The sequence below is a fragment of the Misgurnus anguillicaudatus genome, chromosome 13 (genome assembly GCF_027580225.2).
Source record: "Misgurnus anguillicaudatus chromosome 13, ASM2758022v2, whole genome shotgun sequence".
NCBI classification, from domain to species: Eukaryota; Metazoa; Chordata; class Actinopteri; order Cypriniformes; family Cobitidae; genus Misgurnus; species Misgurnus anguillicaudatus.
The window spans coordinates 2,531,528-2,548,400 of NC_073349.2; the positions used below are offsets into that span (position 1 = coordinate 2,531,528).

The window sequence follows — 16,873 nt, forward strand, 5'->3', positions numbered from 1 at the left end:
ACAGAAGCTTAGTTCAGCTGTTAGCATGTTTAAGTACGAAGCTTTTTAACGCATGAAGCATGAACATGGTTTAACGCCGATGTTATAAAACAAGGTGTTTACCATTAGACGCTTCTGTGTTTCGAAAGCAGGGCCCTTCCTGTTTCCCTCCCGCCACCTTACAGTGCAGGCCCTGCTCTAACTCTTAAATGAGACCCTGGGGTGAACCGCGACCCGCGCCCGCCCTGCACCGCAATCCATGTGCGGTACAGGCCACAGCTGTCTGCGCACGCAGGGTGCACGTCAAGCGGGCGGCACGAAGCCGGGGCAGCCAAGCCGCTAGTCCCGCCCAGGGCGCTGCATGCCGAGCTAGGAAACAAGCGAACCTAATGGCAGCACCTTGGAGCGACCTAAACCTGAGGGCGGACAGGGCACAACGGTGTAAACCGGGCACATTCTGAAAATAACCATCTTTGCGCTTGACTTGCAGAAACAGCACATTTAATAAAAGGCAATAACATTTCCATGAATTTATACCCATCTCTTGTACGCCGATGCATGAAAAGTGGAACTACTCACGGCGGGCCGTAACGCTCTCAGTGTCATCGCTGGGTCCTGTCAGGGGGCGAGGAGTCCCGCGGGGAGTTTTCGGATCCTTCACCGCTTAACGTCTCAGCCACGTCACTCGGCTCCCTGTGAAAGAAACGAGGCGCTGCTTCATGGTGTTGACGCATCAACACCATGACGCAGTGGTAGGTCCAGAGATGGGCAATATTTCAAAAAAATGTATGGCCCAACCACCCGACTTAATGCATCAACACCATGACGCTGCGGTATGTCCAGAGATGGGAGATATTTCAAAAACATGTATAGCCCAACCACCAAACGTGTCAGCGTTTCATATCTAAAAGCGTGAGGCCTTCAGGTTATATGTGCCTCTTGGACAGAGTATAATGACCTCTAACTACATGCTAAAGTTTGTAGACAAACTTTGCGTTGGCTTGACAAATCCTGACCTGAACGTTTAAAACTGTTTGACAGAAGCTTAGTTCAGCTGTTAGCATGTTTAAGTACGAAGCTTTTTAACGCATGAAGCATGAACATGGTTTAACGCCGATGTTATAAAACAAGGTGTTTACCATTAGACGCTTCTGTGTTTCGAAAGCAGGGCCCTTCCTGTTTCCCTCCCGCCACCTTACAGTGCAGGCCCTGCTCTAACTCTTAAATGAGACCCTGGGGTGAACCGCGACCCGCGCCCACCCTGCACCGCAATCCATGTGCGGTACAGGCCACAGCTGTCTGCGCACGCAGGGTGCGCGTCAAGCGGGCGGCACGAAGCCGGGGCAGCCAAGCCGCTAGTCCCGCCCAGGGCGCTGCATCCCGAGCTAGGAAACAAGCGAACCTAATGGCAGCACCTTGGAGCGACCTAAACCTGAGGGCGGACAGGGCACAACGGTGTAAACCGGGCACATTCTGAAAATAATCATCTTTGCGCTTGACTTGCAGAAACAGCACATTTAATAACAGGCAATAACATTTCCATGAATTTATACCCATCTCTTGTACGCCGATGCATGAAAGGTGGAACTACTCACGGCGGGCCGTAAGGCTCTCAGTGTCATCGCTGGGTCCTGTCAGGGGGCGAGGAGTCCCGCGGGGAATTTTCGGATCCTTCGCCGTTTAACGTCTCAGCCACGTAACTCTGCTCCCTGTGAAAGAAACGAGGCGCTGCTTCATGGTGTTGACGCATCAACACCATGACGCAGTGGTAGGTCCAGAGATGGGCAATATTTTTAAAAAACATTTATGGCCCAACCACCCGACTTAATGCATCAACACCATGACGCTGCGGTATGTCCAGAGATGGGAGATATTTCAAAAACATGTATAGCCCAACCACCAAACCTATCATCAAACGTGTCAGCGTTTCATATCTAAAAGCGTGAGGTCTTCAGGTTATATGTGCCTCTTGGACAGAGTATAATGACCTCTAACTACATGCTAAAGTTTGTAGACAAACTTTGCGTTGGCTTGACAAATCCTGACCTGAACGTTTAAAACTGTTTGACAGAAGCTTAGTTCAGCTGTTAGCATGTTTAAGTACGAAGCTTTTTAACGCATGAAGCATGAACATGGTTTAACGCCGATGTTATAAAACAAGGTGTTTACCATTAGACGCTTCTGTGTTTCGAAAGCAGGGCCCTTCCTGTTTCCCTCCCGCCACCTTACAGTGCAGGCCCTGCTCTAACTCTTAAATGAGACCCTGGGGTGAACCGCGACCCGCGCCCGCCCTGCACCGCAATCCATGTGCGGTACAGGCCACAGCTGTCTGCGCACGCAGGGTGCGCGTCAAACGGGCGGCACGAAGCCGGGGCAGCCAAGCCGCTAGTCCCGCCCAGGGCGCTGCATCCCGAGCTAGGAAACAAGCGAACCTAATGGCAACACCTTGGAGCGACCTAAACCTGAGGGCGGACATGGCACAACGGTGTAAACCGGGCACATTCTGAAAATAATCATCTTTGCGCTTGACTTGCAGAAACAGCACATTTAATAACAGGCAATAACATTTCCATGAATTTATGCCCATCTCTTGTACGCCGATGCATGAAAAGTGGAACTACTCACGGCGGGCCGTAACGCTCTCAGTGTCATCGCTGGGTCCTGTCAGGGGGCGAGGAGTCCCGCGGGGAGTTTTCGGATCCTTCGCCGCTTAACGTCTCAGCCACGTTACTCAGCTCCCTGTGAAAGAAACGAGGCGCTGCTTCATGGTGTTGACGCATCAACACCATGACGCAGTGGTAGGTCCAGAGATGGGCAATATTTCAAAAAAATGTATGGCCCAACCACCCGACTTAATGCATCAACACCATGACGCTGCGGTATGTCCAGAGATGGGAGATATTTCAAAAACATGTATAGCCCAACCACCAAACCTATCATCAAACGTGTCAGCGTTTCATATCTAAAAGCGTGAGGTCTTCAGGTTATATGTGCCTCTTGGACAGAGTAAAATGACCTCTAACTACATGCTAAAGTTTGTAGACAAACTTTGCGTTGGCTTGACAAATCCTGACCTGAACGTTTAAAACTGTTTGACAGAAGCTTAGTTCAGCTGTTAGCATGTTTAAGTACGAAGCTTTTTAACGCATGAAGCATGAACATGGTTTAACGCCGATGTTATAAAACAAGGTGTTTACCATTAGACGCTTCTGTGTTTCGAAAGCAGGGCCCTTCCTGTTTCCCTCCTGCCACCTTACAGTGCAGGCCCTGCTCTAACTCTTAAATGAGACCCTGGGGTGAACCGCGACCCGCGCCCGCCCTGCACCGCAATCCATGTGCGGTACAGGCCACAGCTGTCTGCGCACGCAGGGTGCACGTCAAGCGGGCGGCACGAAGCCGGGGCAGCCAAGCCGCTAGTCCCGCCCAGGGCGCTGCATCCCGAGCTAGGAAACAAGCGAACCTAATGGCAGCACCTTGGAGCGACCTAAACCTGAGGGCGGACAGGGCACAACGGTGTAAACTGGGCACATTCTGAAAATAACCATCTTTGCGCTTGACTTGCAGAAACAGCACATCTAATAACAGGCAATAACATTTCCATGAATTTATGCCCATCTCTTGTACGCCGATGCATGAAAAGTGGAACTACTCACGGCGGGCCGTAACGCTCTCAGTGTCATCGCTGGGTCCTGTCAGGGGGCGAGGAGTCCCGCGGGGAGTTTTCGGATCCTTCGCCGCTTAACGTCTCAGCCACGTCACTCGGCTCCCTGTGAAAGAAACGAGGCGCTGCTTCATGGTGTTGACGCATCAACACCATGACGCAGTGGTAGGTCCAGAGATGGGCAATATTTCAAAAAAATTTATGGCCCAACCACCCGACTTAATGCATCAACACCATGACGCTGCGGTATGTCCAGAGATGGGAGATATTTCAAAAACATGTATAGCCCAACCACCAAACCTATCATCAAACGTGTCAGCGTTTCATATCTAAAAGCGTGAGGTCTTCAGGTTATATGTGCCTCTTGGACAGAGTATAATGACCTCTAACTACATGCTAAAGTTTGTAGACAAACTTTGCGTTGGCTTGACAAATCCTGACCTGAACGTTTAAAACTGTTTGACAGAAGCTTAGTTCAGCTGTTAGCATGTTTAAGTACGAAGCTTTTTAACGCATGAAGCATGAACATGGTTTAACGCCGATGTTATAAAACAAGGTGTTTACCATTAGACGCTTCTGTATTTCGAAAGCAGGGCCCTTCCTGTTTCCCTCCCGCCACCTTACAGTGCAGGCCCTGCTCTAACTCTTAAATGAGACCCTGGGGTGAACCGCGACCCGCGCCCGCCCTGCACCGCAATCCATGTGCGGTACAGGCCACAGCTGTCTGCGCACGCAGGGTGCGCGTCAAACGGGCGGCACGATGCCGGGGCAGCCAAGCCGCTAGTCCCGCCCAGGGCGCTGCATCCCGAGCTAGGAAACAAGCGAACCTAATGGCAGCACCTTGGAGCGACCTTAACCTGAGGGCGGACATGGCACAACGGTGTAAACAGGGCACATTCTGAAAATAATCATCTTTGCGCTTGACTTGCAGAAACAGCACATTTAATAACAGGCAATAACATTTCCATGAATTTATGCCCATCTCTTGTACGCCGATGCATGAAAAGTGGAACTACTCACGGCGGGCCGTAACGCTCTCAGTGTCATCGCTGGGTCCTGTCAGGGGGCGAGGAGTCCCGCGGGGAGTTTTCGGATCCTTCGACGCTTAACGTCTCAGCCACGTTACTCGGCTCCCTGTGAAAGAAACGAGGCGCTGCTTCATGGTGTTGACGCATCAACACCATGACGCAGTGGTAGGTCCAGAGATGGGCAATATTTCAAAAAAATGTATGGCCCAACCACCCGGCTTAATGCATCAACACCATGACGCTGCGGTATGTCCAGAGATGGGAGATATTTCAAAAACATGTATAGCCCAACCACCAAACCTATCATCAAACGTGTCAGCGTTTCATATCTAAAAGCGTGAGGCCTTCAGGTTATATGTGCCTCTTGGACAGAGTATAATGACCTCTAACTACATGCTAAAGTTTGTAGACAAACTTTGCGTTGGCTTGACAAATCCTTACCTGAACGTTTAAAACTGTTTGACAGAAGCTTAGTTCAGCTGTTAGCATGTTTAAGAACAAAGCTTTTTAACGCATGAAGCATGAACATGCTTTAAAGCCGATGTTATAAAACAAGGTGTTTACCATTAGACGCTTCTGTGTTTCGAAAGCAGGGCCATTCCTGTTTCCCTCCCGCCACCTTACAGTGCAGGCCCTGCTCTAACTCTTAAATGAGACCCTGGGGTGAACCGCGACCCGCGCCCGCCTTGCACCGCAATCCATGTGCGGTACAGGCCACAGCTGTCTGCGCACGCAGGGTGTGCGTCAAGCGGGCGGCACGAAGCCGGGGCAGCCAAGCCGCTAGTCCCGCCCAGGGCGCTGCATCCCGAGCTAGGAAACAAGCGAACCTAATGGCAGCACCTTGGAGCGACCTAAACCTGAGGGCGGACAGGGCACAACGGTGTAAACCGGGCACATTCTGAAAATAACCATCTTTGCGCTTGACTTGCAGAAACAGCACATTTAATAACAGGCAATAACATTTCCATGAATTTATGCCCATCTCTTGTACGCCGATGCATGAAAAGTGGAACTACTCACGGCGGGCCGTAACGATCTCAGTGTCATCGCTGGGTCCTGTCAGGGGGCGAGGAGTCCCGCGGGGAGTTTTCGGATCCTTCGTCGCTTAACGTCTCAGCCACGTCACTCGGCTCCCTGTGAAAGAAACGAGGCGCTGCTTCATGGTGTTGACGCATCAACACCATGACGCAGTGGTAGGTCCAGAGATGGGCAATATTTCAAAAAAATGTATGGCCCAACCACCCGACTTAATGCATCAACACCATGACGCTGCGGTATGTCCAGAGATGGGAGATATTTCAAAAACATGTATAGCCCAACCACCAAACCTATCATCAAACGTGTCAGCGTTTCATATCTAAAAGCGTGAGGCCTTCAGGTTATATGTGCCTCTTGGACAGAGTATAATGACCTCTAACTACATGCTAAAGTTTGTAGACAAACTTTGCGTTGGCTTGACAAATCCTGACCTGAACGTTTAAAACTGTTTGACAGAAGCTTAGTTCAGCTGTTAGCATGTTTAAGAACGAAGCTTTTTAACGCATGAAGCATGAACATGCTTTAAAGCCGATGTTATAAAACAAGGTGTTTACCATTAGACGCTTCTGTGTTTCGAAAGCAGGGCCCTTACTGTTTCCCTCCCGCCACCTTACAGTGCAGGCCCTGCTCTAACTCTTAAATGAGACCCTGGGGTGAACCGCGACCCGCGCCCGCCCTGCACCGCAATCCATGTGCGGTACAGGCCACAGCTGTCTGCGCACGCAGGGTGCGCGTCAAGCGGGCGGCACGGAGCCGGGGCAGCCAAGCCGCTAGTCCCGCCTAGGGCGCTGCATCCCGAGCTAGGAAACAAGCGAACCTAATGGCAGCACCTTGGAGCGACCTAAACCTGAGGGCGGACAGGGCACAACGGTGTAAACCGGGCACATTCTGAAAATAACCATCTTTGCGCTTGACTTGCAGAAACAGCACATTTAATAACAGGCAATAACATTTCCATGAATTTATGCCCATCTCTTGTACGCCGATGCATGAAAAGTGGAACTACTCACGGCGGGCCGTAACGCTCTCAGTGTCATCGCTGGGTCCTGTCAGGGGGCGAGGAGTCCCGCGGGGAGTTTTCGGATCCTTCGCCCCTTAACGTCTCAGCCACGTCACTCGGCTCCCTGTGAAAGAAACGAGGTGCTGCTTCATGGTGTTGATGCATCAACACCATGACGCAGTGGTAGGTCCAGAGATGGGCATTATTTCAAAAAAATGTATGGCCCAACCCCCCGACTTAATGCATCAACACCATGACGCTGCGGTATGTCCAGAGATGGGAGATATTTCAAAAACATGTATAGCCCAACCACCAAACCTATCATCAAACGTGTCAGCGTTTCATATCTAAAAGCGTGAGGCCTTCAGGTTATATGTGCCTCTTGGACAGAGTATAATGACCTCTAACTACATGCTAAAGTTTGTAGACAAACTTTGAGTTGGCTTGACAAATCCTGACCTGAACGTTTAAAACTGTTTGACAGAAGCTTAGTTCAGCTGTTAGCATGTTTAAGTACGAAGCTTTTTAACGCATGAAGCATGAACATGGTTTAACACCGATGTTATAAAACAAGGTGTTTACCATTAGACGCTTCTGTGTTTCGAAAGCAGGGCCCTTCCTGTTTCCCTCCCACCACCTTACAGTGCAGGCCCTGCTCTAACTCTTAAATGAGACCCTGGGGTGAACCGCGACCCGCGCCTGCCCTGCACCGCAATCCATGCGTTAAATTAAGTTAAATTAAGGCTTATTGTATTTGTCAAAGGAAGGGAGACTGATTTCTAGATATGTATTTAATGTTTTGAATCTTTTCGTTTGCAGAGAAAGCATGGTGGCCAACATTAAAAGGTATGTTGCCGTAACATCATCAAGGAAAAGAAACCTGGAAAGTGAGGAGGCTCCATCAACCTCCAGATAGTAAAAAAACCTCCTGTGAACCTGTGCTTAATTCAAGTATTTAATACACTTATACTGTTAAATTATTTAACAAATAAATCTTGAAATGAGTCTCTCAAATCCTGTTATTTAATGAAAACGTGTGTACACCAGTTTCCATGCAAAGGTTGTGATTTCTAAATGAGACCCCAGGTCTTAGGAGGATATGAAGAGTTTGGTTCCAAAACGCGATAAACGCCATTTTTGAAAAAAATGAGTTACTGCCAAAATCAGTATTATATCAGGTCAGTAGTTAAAAGTAAATTCTTAATTTTACGCAAAATCCAATATCCGCCGTGTTATTCTGTCATCTTTTCTCCCTTTTTTCCCAAAATGCGATAAACGCCAGTCCTCCTTTTTTACAGAACGCAATAAATCCATTTCTGATATTACAGCTCACCAGTCACGCAATGTAAACAAACAATGGCGGACGCGCTGAGTACACGGAGTCCTAGTTTTCCTCATATACTTTGTACTTCGTGATCAACAAACAAAACAAAATAATACTTTAATTGCATCGCTAAACCTGTGATGGTTTTCTGTGATGGAAAAGAAACGTAAGCCATCAGCATCTAATATTTCCCTGAGAGGCACTCGGGAGACGGGTGCTTGTTCTCCCGACAGCATCAAGCTTCTCATGCTAACACATTGACCCCAGAGGATCTTATGAAAAACTTTACATAATTTTACTCAAAGTCAACGAAAATCGAGCAGGACCAAAAACATTTTACAGCTGATCTCTGTGAAAGACGTTAAGCGACGTCGTAACCGCAATGACAGTGATCTTAATATGACAAAGTAAGTGTTTTGATTAATGACATTAATGTTTATATTTTTAATTAGTGTGTACAACTAGTCAACTAAATGAATATAACATGGCAAAGATGAATGCACATTTATATAGGCTATTGATTCAATAGATTTATAGCATTTTGAATAAAAACTTGTCATGGATTTATTGCATTTTGTGGAAAAAATAATCCGTTTTTATAATAAATCTTTGAAAATCAACTTATGGATTTGAATTTTTTATGTTTTTATAACCTAAAGATGCTATGTGAAAGTTTGTAACAGAAAATAGTTGTTTTCATCTTGTCACTTTCTTGGTATAGAAAACACGTTTTTACCAAAATTTGTCAAAATGGATTTGTTGCGTTTTGGAACCAAACTCTTCATATATTTTAAATCTGGAAAGAAATTATTTGTTTGTGCGTCTGTGAACATTTAGTGTGGTAAATGTAAACTCAGCTGCCATAGCTTTTACCATTCTCATAAAAAATCAATCAACCTACCTAATCAAATCTTAAACACTGGTCTCCTGTAGGCTGCCCCTATCAACCCTATCAGAATTCAGGGTACTACCAAATTAAATTAATTCCATTTCTCTGATATCTAAGCCACCAAGTTGTGTGGCTGCATGCACGGCATAATTTTGATCACCCCTCACTCCAAGGTTTTTTGAAAAGTTGGCAGGTATGATTACAAGCACCTGTGGTAGTGAAGACTGGGTCCGTGTTTGACGTCGTGTTAGATGACATAAGCTGACATCAGTACCATGCATGATTCAAAAGCTTCCTATGCACACAACCCCGTTGTGCAACCTCACTGATCCGCGCAACGCTGTGAAGCCTCACATCACTGAGGCACTATGGTTTTAAAAGGATGCAGTCGTTTTCGGATTCACTTCAGGTGCAAAATTTACAGCGCCGTCACAAGATGTGTCATATCATCTCAATATTTAAACATCCAATGTCAAGAGATACCAGAGAGCCATTCGATCATTAACGTTACATCCTGACTGAGAACAGGTTAGAGGACGACACGACACAGCTAATCGCTAATATGATAGCAAAAGACTAAAAGCTGATTAATGTTATGAAGCTTATGCTTTGACTGGACGTGTTTTAAAGCGTGTTGTTATTGTGCACATCTACAACGGGGGTTAAACTTTCTATCCAGTACATTAATGTAAGTCTTGCATTTTGTGCAGATAGATGCATGTTGTATAATACAGTTATGTTGTATATAAGGCTGAATACTACGTAGAGTGCGTCATATAGAAATCGCTTCCATTTGTGTTTATTAACCCTTTAGTTTCACTTTATCACGCAGCTATTCCTGTTAGAGGTTTCTGTTAAAAACATTTAATTAATCAAAAATCTAGTATGTGTTCATTTTTCTGTCATAGTTTCTTCAAAATCAAGTTTTATTTGAGTTTTTTTTTATAAAAATATGTTATTTTCACCATGACGCATACGCCCCGCCCCTAGTTAAACGAGTACCCATTTTTCAGACCTATGGATTAATTGAAATGAAAAAATGACATACATGCATCCCAATCCAGAAGGGACCCTACTTCTATTCAAATGTGTTAGAGTTTTGGTCTTTACAATTTCTTTTTGGTTCATTTTAAACAAAGTATAATAATCTTTACATATAGAGATTATAACACTCCTGACAGTGCAGGCCCTTCTAACTCTCTACTTCTAACTCTTAAAATGAGAGCTTGTGTCAGCCAGGAGTGCTTTACAGAGAATCAACTACACATTCACTATAATAAACCATGGTTAATTTTCAAGTAGATGTGTGATTTAACCCTCTACAGCACAGTGTTGTCCTCAGGCAACAAACTATCTTTTTGAGCCTCACACCGCCCCTTACATTTTTTTTATTTAAAAAAATATATGTATAATATCACCTGACATGTCTCTCCAATGAAATGAAGTGCTAAAGTGGTTGTGACCATAGATATGTATAAAGGCTAGATGGCTCAAGGCGGAGTCCCTAACGGCATCACCTGACGGCCATCTTACGACAGGGCGCTCGCTCACTCGTAGCATTGAGTTTAATGGTGCAGGTACTTTTAAATGACCATAACTTGCTCAATTTTCTACCGATTTTCAAACGGTTTGGGTTTTTACAAACGTTATTAACGTGGCTATAATTCTGGATGCTTTAACATGTTTCATGAATTTATTTTTTATTTTTAGTATAGGTATGCAGTGTCATAGGTACATCTTTGACGTTTATAACAAACCAAACCGTTTGAAAATCGGTAAAAAATTAAGCAAGTTATGGTCATTTAAAAGTACCTGCATCATTAAAACTCAATGCTACGAGTGAGCGAGCGCCCTGTCGTAAGATGGCCGCCAAAATGCGGACGTTGCACTCCATTGGCCAGCAGCGCGGACGAGCCATCTAGCCTTTATACATATCTATGGTTGTGACCTTTTGTTTGGGGGTGGAGCAGTGCTTTTTGGAAGCAAAGCCACATGGGATGCAGTGCCACCAATTGGCAGGATAAATATCACTTTTTAACATATTTAAATTGAAATAATTTAACAGAAAAATATGTGTATGTGCAGCAGTATGTCAAGAAGTATGTCTGATTGTCTGAAGACTTTCTTAGTTTTTTTTATACTTAGAACGTGTTTTTTGTTTGTTGCCCCAGGGCAACGTTGTGCTATGAGGGTACTAAAACACCAAGGTTTTTTATCTGATAAGATCTATGCATTAAAAAGTTTAACTCTAACAAACAGCAATCACAAATGATTCCACTTAACCCATTTCAGCCCGCCGGCAACTATAGTTGCCACAGTGCATAGTTGTCATTTTCCTTTTTTAAAGATTTTTTTAGATGTTATACATGTTTTATTTCTGAATGACATGCAAGCTAACAACCAAATAAAGGATTTAAAAAAGAAAGAAAAGGTATTTATCTCCTTTCTGTCACATGAGGCTGTCAACTTCTTACCTCTTCTTCCAAGAAACATGGCGAAGGCAAACCCTCCCAAAGAAAGGTAATTTTCATTTTACTAACAAATATTATTGGTTGACATTTATGTATCTACATAATCATGAAGGTCTCTAGAGTCATCCAAACAAAACAAATCTTACAAGAGATCTATAGTTTTTTATATACTTAGTCAAAAGTCCAAGCGGCAACTATAGTTGCCGGTGGGCAAATGCCTTGTAAGTAGATGTATCATGGGGAAATGGTGTATACTGTGTCAATAGGTTAATAATCAAGGTTATTGGTCTTTTTTAGTGCTTTTTTCTTTCATAATATCATACCTAAAACACTTTAACTATCATCTCTACTGTCCATTAGACCTTAATTTGATAGGGAATAAAATCCATTCATACAGGTCATTTAAAGAGGGAGACAGAGATCTCCTCTTCTTCCAAAGACTGGTTGCCCATTTTATTGATTTATTTTCATATTATTTTCATTAAAGGACAACTCTGGTGAAAAATGAACCTAGGGGTAATAAACACATGGTTACCGAGTAGATCGTTCTCTGGGATGCGTTTTCATGATAATCGAATGTAAAGAGTTTTTTATCAATAAAAACAGATTAGCGTATAGCGCTAGTATATGGGGCAAAGAGTAAGTACAAGTAAATCGCTAGTTAATACCACTAACAAGTCTCAAAATAGCCTCACACTATCACAGTAGCATAATGAGGGTCCTTACATGCAAACCGAAACATTGAGAACTTTGTAAGTGTACAAACAGTTTAATAAGGAGCTACTTCATAAAGACAGCACATTACGCGTATTCAGACAGCAGACATCTTGAAAAACAGACTCGACAAGTCGAGCCACGAACAATGTGCTAAGTGATATGAACTAAGTGATATGAACTGATTTGGAGCTGACATATGGTCCGTTGTTTCTGGAAGAAAGCACTGAATGCAACAGAGAAAATAAATAAATAAAAATAATAATAAAAAAACGTGAACAAGTCACAGTTTATATCACTTAGCACGCGTTCGTAAATCTAAACTTAAGACATTCTTCTTTAACAAAGAATTCACATAAAATGTCCAGTAATTGTACTTGTCCCGCAATAGTTATTTTGTCTAGAACAAGGCACTCATATACCTCATATGGGTAATATACTAGGTAGCCTGTCTGGAACCGAGCGTTTTTAAACCACAATACTGCATGACACTTGCGCTACATGCAACCGGCCCCTACGCTAATAGAAGTCTGTTTCTCTCTCCCTGTCTCGTCCTCGACCCCGAGGACAATGGGACAAACAGACCCATTTCCTGTTGCTGTGAAGGTCATCACACCACTGATCTACTGACTGTCCTTCAACGTGTTGCCCAGCCGATGCGCGACCACCGGCTGAACCAGTTTAATCTGCTTACCCGCCTCCTATCCCTACCCTGTTTATATATATAAATATATATATTAATTTCTCCCAAGGGCTTTTGTCCTGCTAGGAGTTTTTCCCACAGGGTTTTTTCCTAGGGGGTTTTTCGTCCCCGGGAGAGTCAGCCAACTTTGGCTTAACTTAGCACTTTACTGTATACGTTACATTAATACGCTCGCTTGTACGGTTTATCCTAAGCTGCTATATTGTACTTCTTATATTATCTATTGATTTTCTGTGTTCTCCTCTACATCTTCTCATGTAAAGCTGCTTTGCAACAATTAACAATTGTGAAAAGCGTTATATAAATAAAATTGAATTGAATTGAATTGAACAAGAGATTATAAGCTAAATGCATTTTTTTGAGGGGGGGGTTCGCATCGAATGTTCTTTGACTGTTATACATAATAAATGTGTTTATGAATAAAGGTTGATCTGTTGAAAGCCGTTATTTTGAGTAAGATGCCAAATGTATTAAAATTTCACATTAAAGGGGTGCATACAACCTTTTTGCCCACCGGCAACTATAGTTGCCGCACATTCAAATACGATTTTCAAAAAAATAAAATAAAAATGGGGAAAATAAATGCAGAACATGTTTACAGAGGACACTATTAACACAATTATATGCATGAAACCATTCAGAAAAATTTGGGCACAAATAAACATGACTAATTAGTTTTATGGGCAACATTGTGCAGTTAGACCACTTTTGTTCAGGCAATATCATGCCAAAATGATGCATAACACACACACACACACACACACAAACACGCACGCACGCACGCACGCACGCACGCACGCACGCACGCACGCACGCACGCACACACACACACACACACACACACACACACACACACACACACACACACACACACACACACACACACACACACACACACACTTGTTGGTTTATATGTTTATATGAAAATGTGGAAACATTTAAACATGCAGTGTTAGTTACAATTAGTAGTGTGCATGTTTGGCTGGAATAATTTGTGATTGATGATTTTTTTCTAATGCATATAATGCTTATATTTATCATATAAAAAACCTTGGTGTTTTTGTACCATTGTAGCACAAAAATAATAAAAAATAATAAATTCTGAGTCAGGGGTGGTGGGGGGATAAAATGTATGATGGATATTTTATCAGTGAAATCCCAAACTTCCAAAAAGTGAGGTGAAATATTTTTTCCCCAAAAAATAAAAAGTCATGCCATAGAGGGTTAAACAGGCCCAGAAAAAACACAATCAGCCTGCAATGCAATTATTCACATTTCCCCTAAAATAACTGTATTACTGACAAATACTTTAATAATAAATAAACTTAAATCTCTAGGCATTTATTGCACATGTCCTTATGTACAATTGTCAATTGATCAAACTTTCAGAATAGGATGTTGTGAACCAAAGAATCATACAACTCCCTTGACTAATTCTAGCCCTAAGATACCCCAAAAGACTCAGTTACATCAAAAGGTAGCCTTCAACATATCAGCAAACTATACATGTCTTTTAAATTAGCCATAGAGATTCCCTGCTGATCTTAGGTCAGCAGCAACAATTGGTATAAAATCACTATAGTTTATATGTTGTAATTGATTGGTTGCAGGTAATATGCATGATTTTATTAAACTATACAAAAACTTATACATATTAAAAATTAAAAATAAATACATCATAAATTACTTTGTAGAGCCAATTATTTTCATAATTATTTACAGATGGGCTTAAATGGTACAGTGCCACAAAACATAACTTGTTTTTAACTTAAAGGAGTAGTCCACTTTAAATATGGGGCCGATTGACTTACCCTAGTATTTTTTTCCTACTATGAAAAGTCAATGGACCCCATCTTTAAAGTGGACTGGACTATTCCTTTAATAATGACAAGTACAAAAAACTATAGCACCTGACCAAGAATCATAGAGGCATGTCACCGTGAAGACACAATAAAAAATTGTCTATGCTGGAAATCTTCTCAGTAACAAAACAGAGATTATTGGAAAGGGTTGCATTCTTTGTTCATGAAGTGAAGAGTTTTGAATATTGCATGTTATTCATGTTGAATGTTATTTAGTTAGGCTTAACTGGAACACATGTGTGATTAAATGGTACCAGTGTGACTTTTAACTTTATTCATAAAATATCTTAATTTTTTTCTAATATGTACATCAACTAATTAATACAATTTAACTGAAATGAAAAATGAATCTTCACTGCAAAAAATGACTTAATTACTTAGAATTTTTGTCTTGTTTTCAGTAAAAATATAAAAAAAAATCTTAAATTAAGATGTGTTGTCTTGATGAGCAAAATGACCTAGGAAAATAAGTCTAGTTTTTAGACAAAAAATATAAACTTTAAGTAAATTAGTGCTTAAAACAAGCAAAATTTTCTTGAAATAAGTTTACTTTTTTCATAAACAATTCATAAATACTAAGTAAGAAAGTAATATTTTGCAGTGTTGGTATGTAGATACACATGAAGTACACTTAAGTACAGTACAACCCCGATACACTTTTTAGCTTATCACTATATAATATTCTGTAATGCAGATGTAATTAGGAAGTCACTACATGTATTTAAGCAATGTACTGGTGAGTTTATATAAACTAAGGTACAGATAGATAAGGTAAGTAGATACAAATTAAGTACACTCAAGCACAATACCTGATAATGCAGATCTTGGTGGGTGATTGATCTGTTTATGTTTTTCCTTGCAGGCAGCTTTTCCTGAACAGGTATAGCATATCTTGACAGAGAGACAAAATATAAACACACAAAATTATAAAAAGTGCTTTTAACCAACTACAATATAAAAGGAAAAAATGTAACCATGCTGTTTGGATTTTTGCTTTTTAAGACAAGATTTTGTTCTTCTGATGTAGCAGTTTTAAGAAAAAAAAAAATCTGAATCTCCCTGTTACTCTTAGAAGCATGTAACAGTAGTTACAACAGTAGGCCACTGAATGTATACATTTATCATGTGTAAACAAAGGCTGCTTCATACCTTAGTATGTAGTACTAAGTACTTTCTAAGTCTGTAATATATATGTAACAGGTTCTTTTGGTTACATCAGTAGTTGTGTAACCAACTCAGCATCTTACATATGTACATGTACAAAATATCCAAATACAATAATACTGTCTATATATATATGACTGTAAAACCTGCCAATCAATATTAGAGTGCCACCTTCAGGCTGAATTACACAAGGACACCAAACCTCTGCCGACTGTTCTGTACATTATGTGTTCAGTTATTGTTGTGCCAAGTTTGTATTGCAATGCTTGGTAAGTTTTCTTTCCTACCTCCTTTGCAGTGTCTTCCCGAGTGTTGTCAACCTTTACTGTTCTGAGTCTCACTATAGAATAACCAAACACACTGCAAACAGCGCTTTATGAGAGCAGCGTTCTCTATGACATCACCAATTATACATGTGATGTCATCTGGTTCATGGCGAGAGAGAGAGAGAGAAAAAAAGAAAAAAAATCTGGTTTAAAGCGGCTCAGTGTAGTTCAAAATGAATCCTATATAGCATGGAGTTTTATTTCTTGTAAAAGAATTGCATGGTATTTATTTGTCTATGAGAAAACTATTTCATCGATTATATTATTGGTTCTTTATTATTATTATTAGTATTATTAAAAGTACCATGATGCTGCAGTACAAATAAACCCCGGGTAAACTGACTCCTGGGTTATCTGTTTCACGTTTCACAATGCATTTATGTTTACATTACTAAATCCTGGGTTAACTTAAGCATACAAGATGAAACGACTCTCGTACACCATGCAAACTTATGCAGCAGCGTTCTGCCTTCTCGCGTGGCTAATATTCACTGCTTTGACTAAAATATTACAGCGTTACGTTTTGCAATAATCCTTCGTCTTCGCGTTGTGCTGTACACATTTGTGAAAAACATTTGTGTTTCTCTCAGCGCTGTCTCGCAGTGTTGCCAGGTTCACGTCTTTTTGGGGGGGGCTTACATAAGTTACCGCTGTGGCCCAAGGCTTTGGTTCATGAAGCGTAGTTTTTGGTGTTTTTAAAGTGGAAATGTGCCG

General features: G+C 42.1%; 1 long non-coding RNA gene across 1 annotated transcript; it reads right to left on the bottom strand.

The window, feature by feature from the left end:
- Window positions 1-5,179: 5,179 nt before the first annotated feature.
- LOC129431356 (uncharacterized) lies at window positions 5,180-16,629 on the bottom strand. Its single transcript, XR_012373035.1, has 3 exons — window positions 16,121-16,629; window positions 15,479-15,560; window positions 5,180-6,830 (listed from the first exon to the last, which is right to left on the bottom strand). It is a non-coding gene; the product is annotated as an uncharacterized lncRNA (long non-coding RNA).
- Window positions 16,630-16,873: the final 244 nt, after the last annotated feature.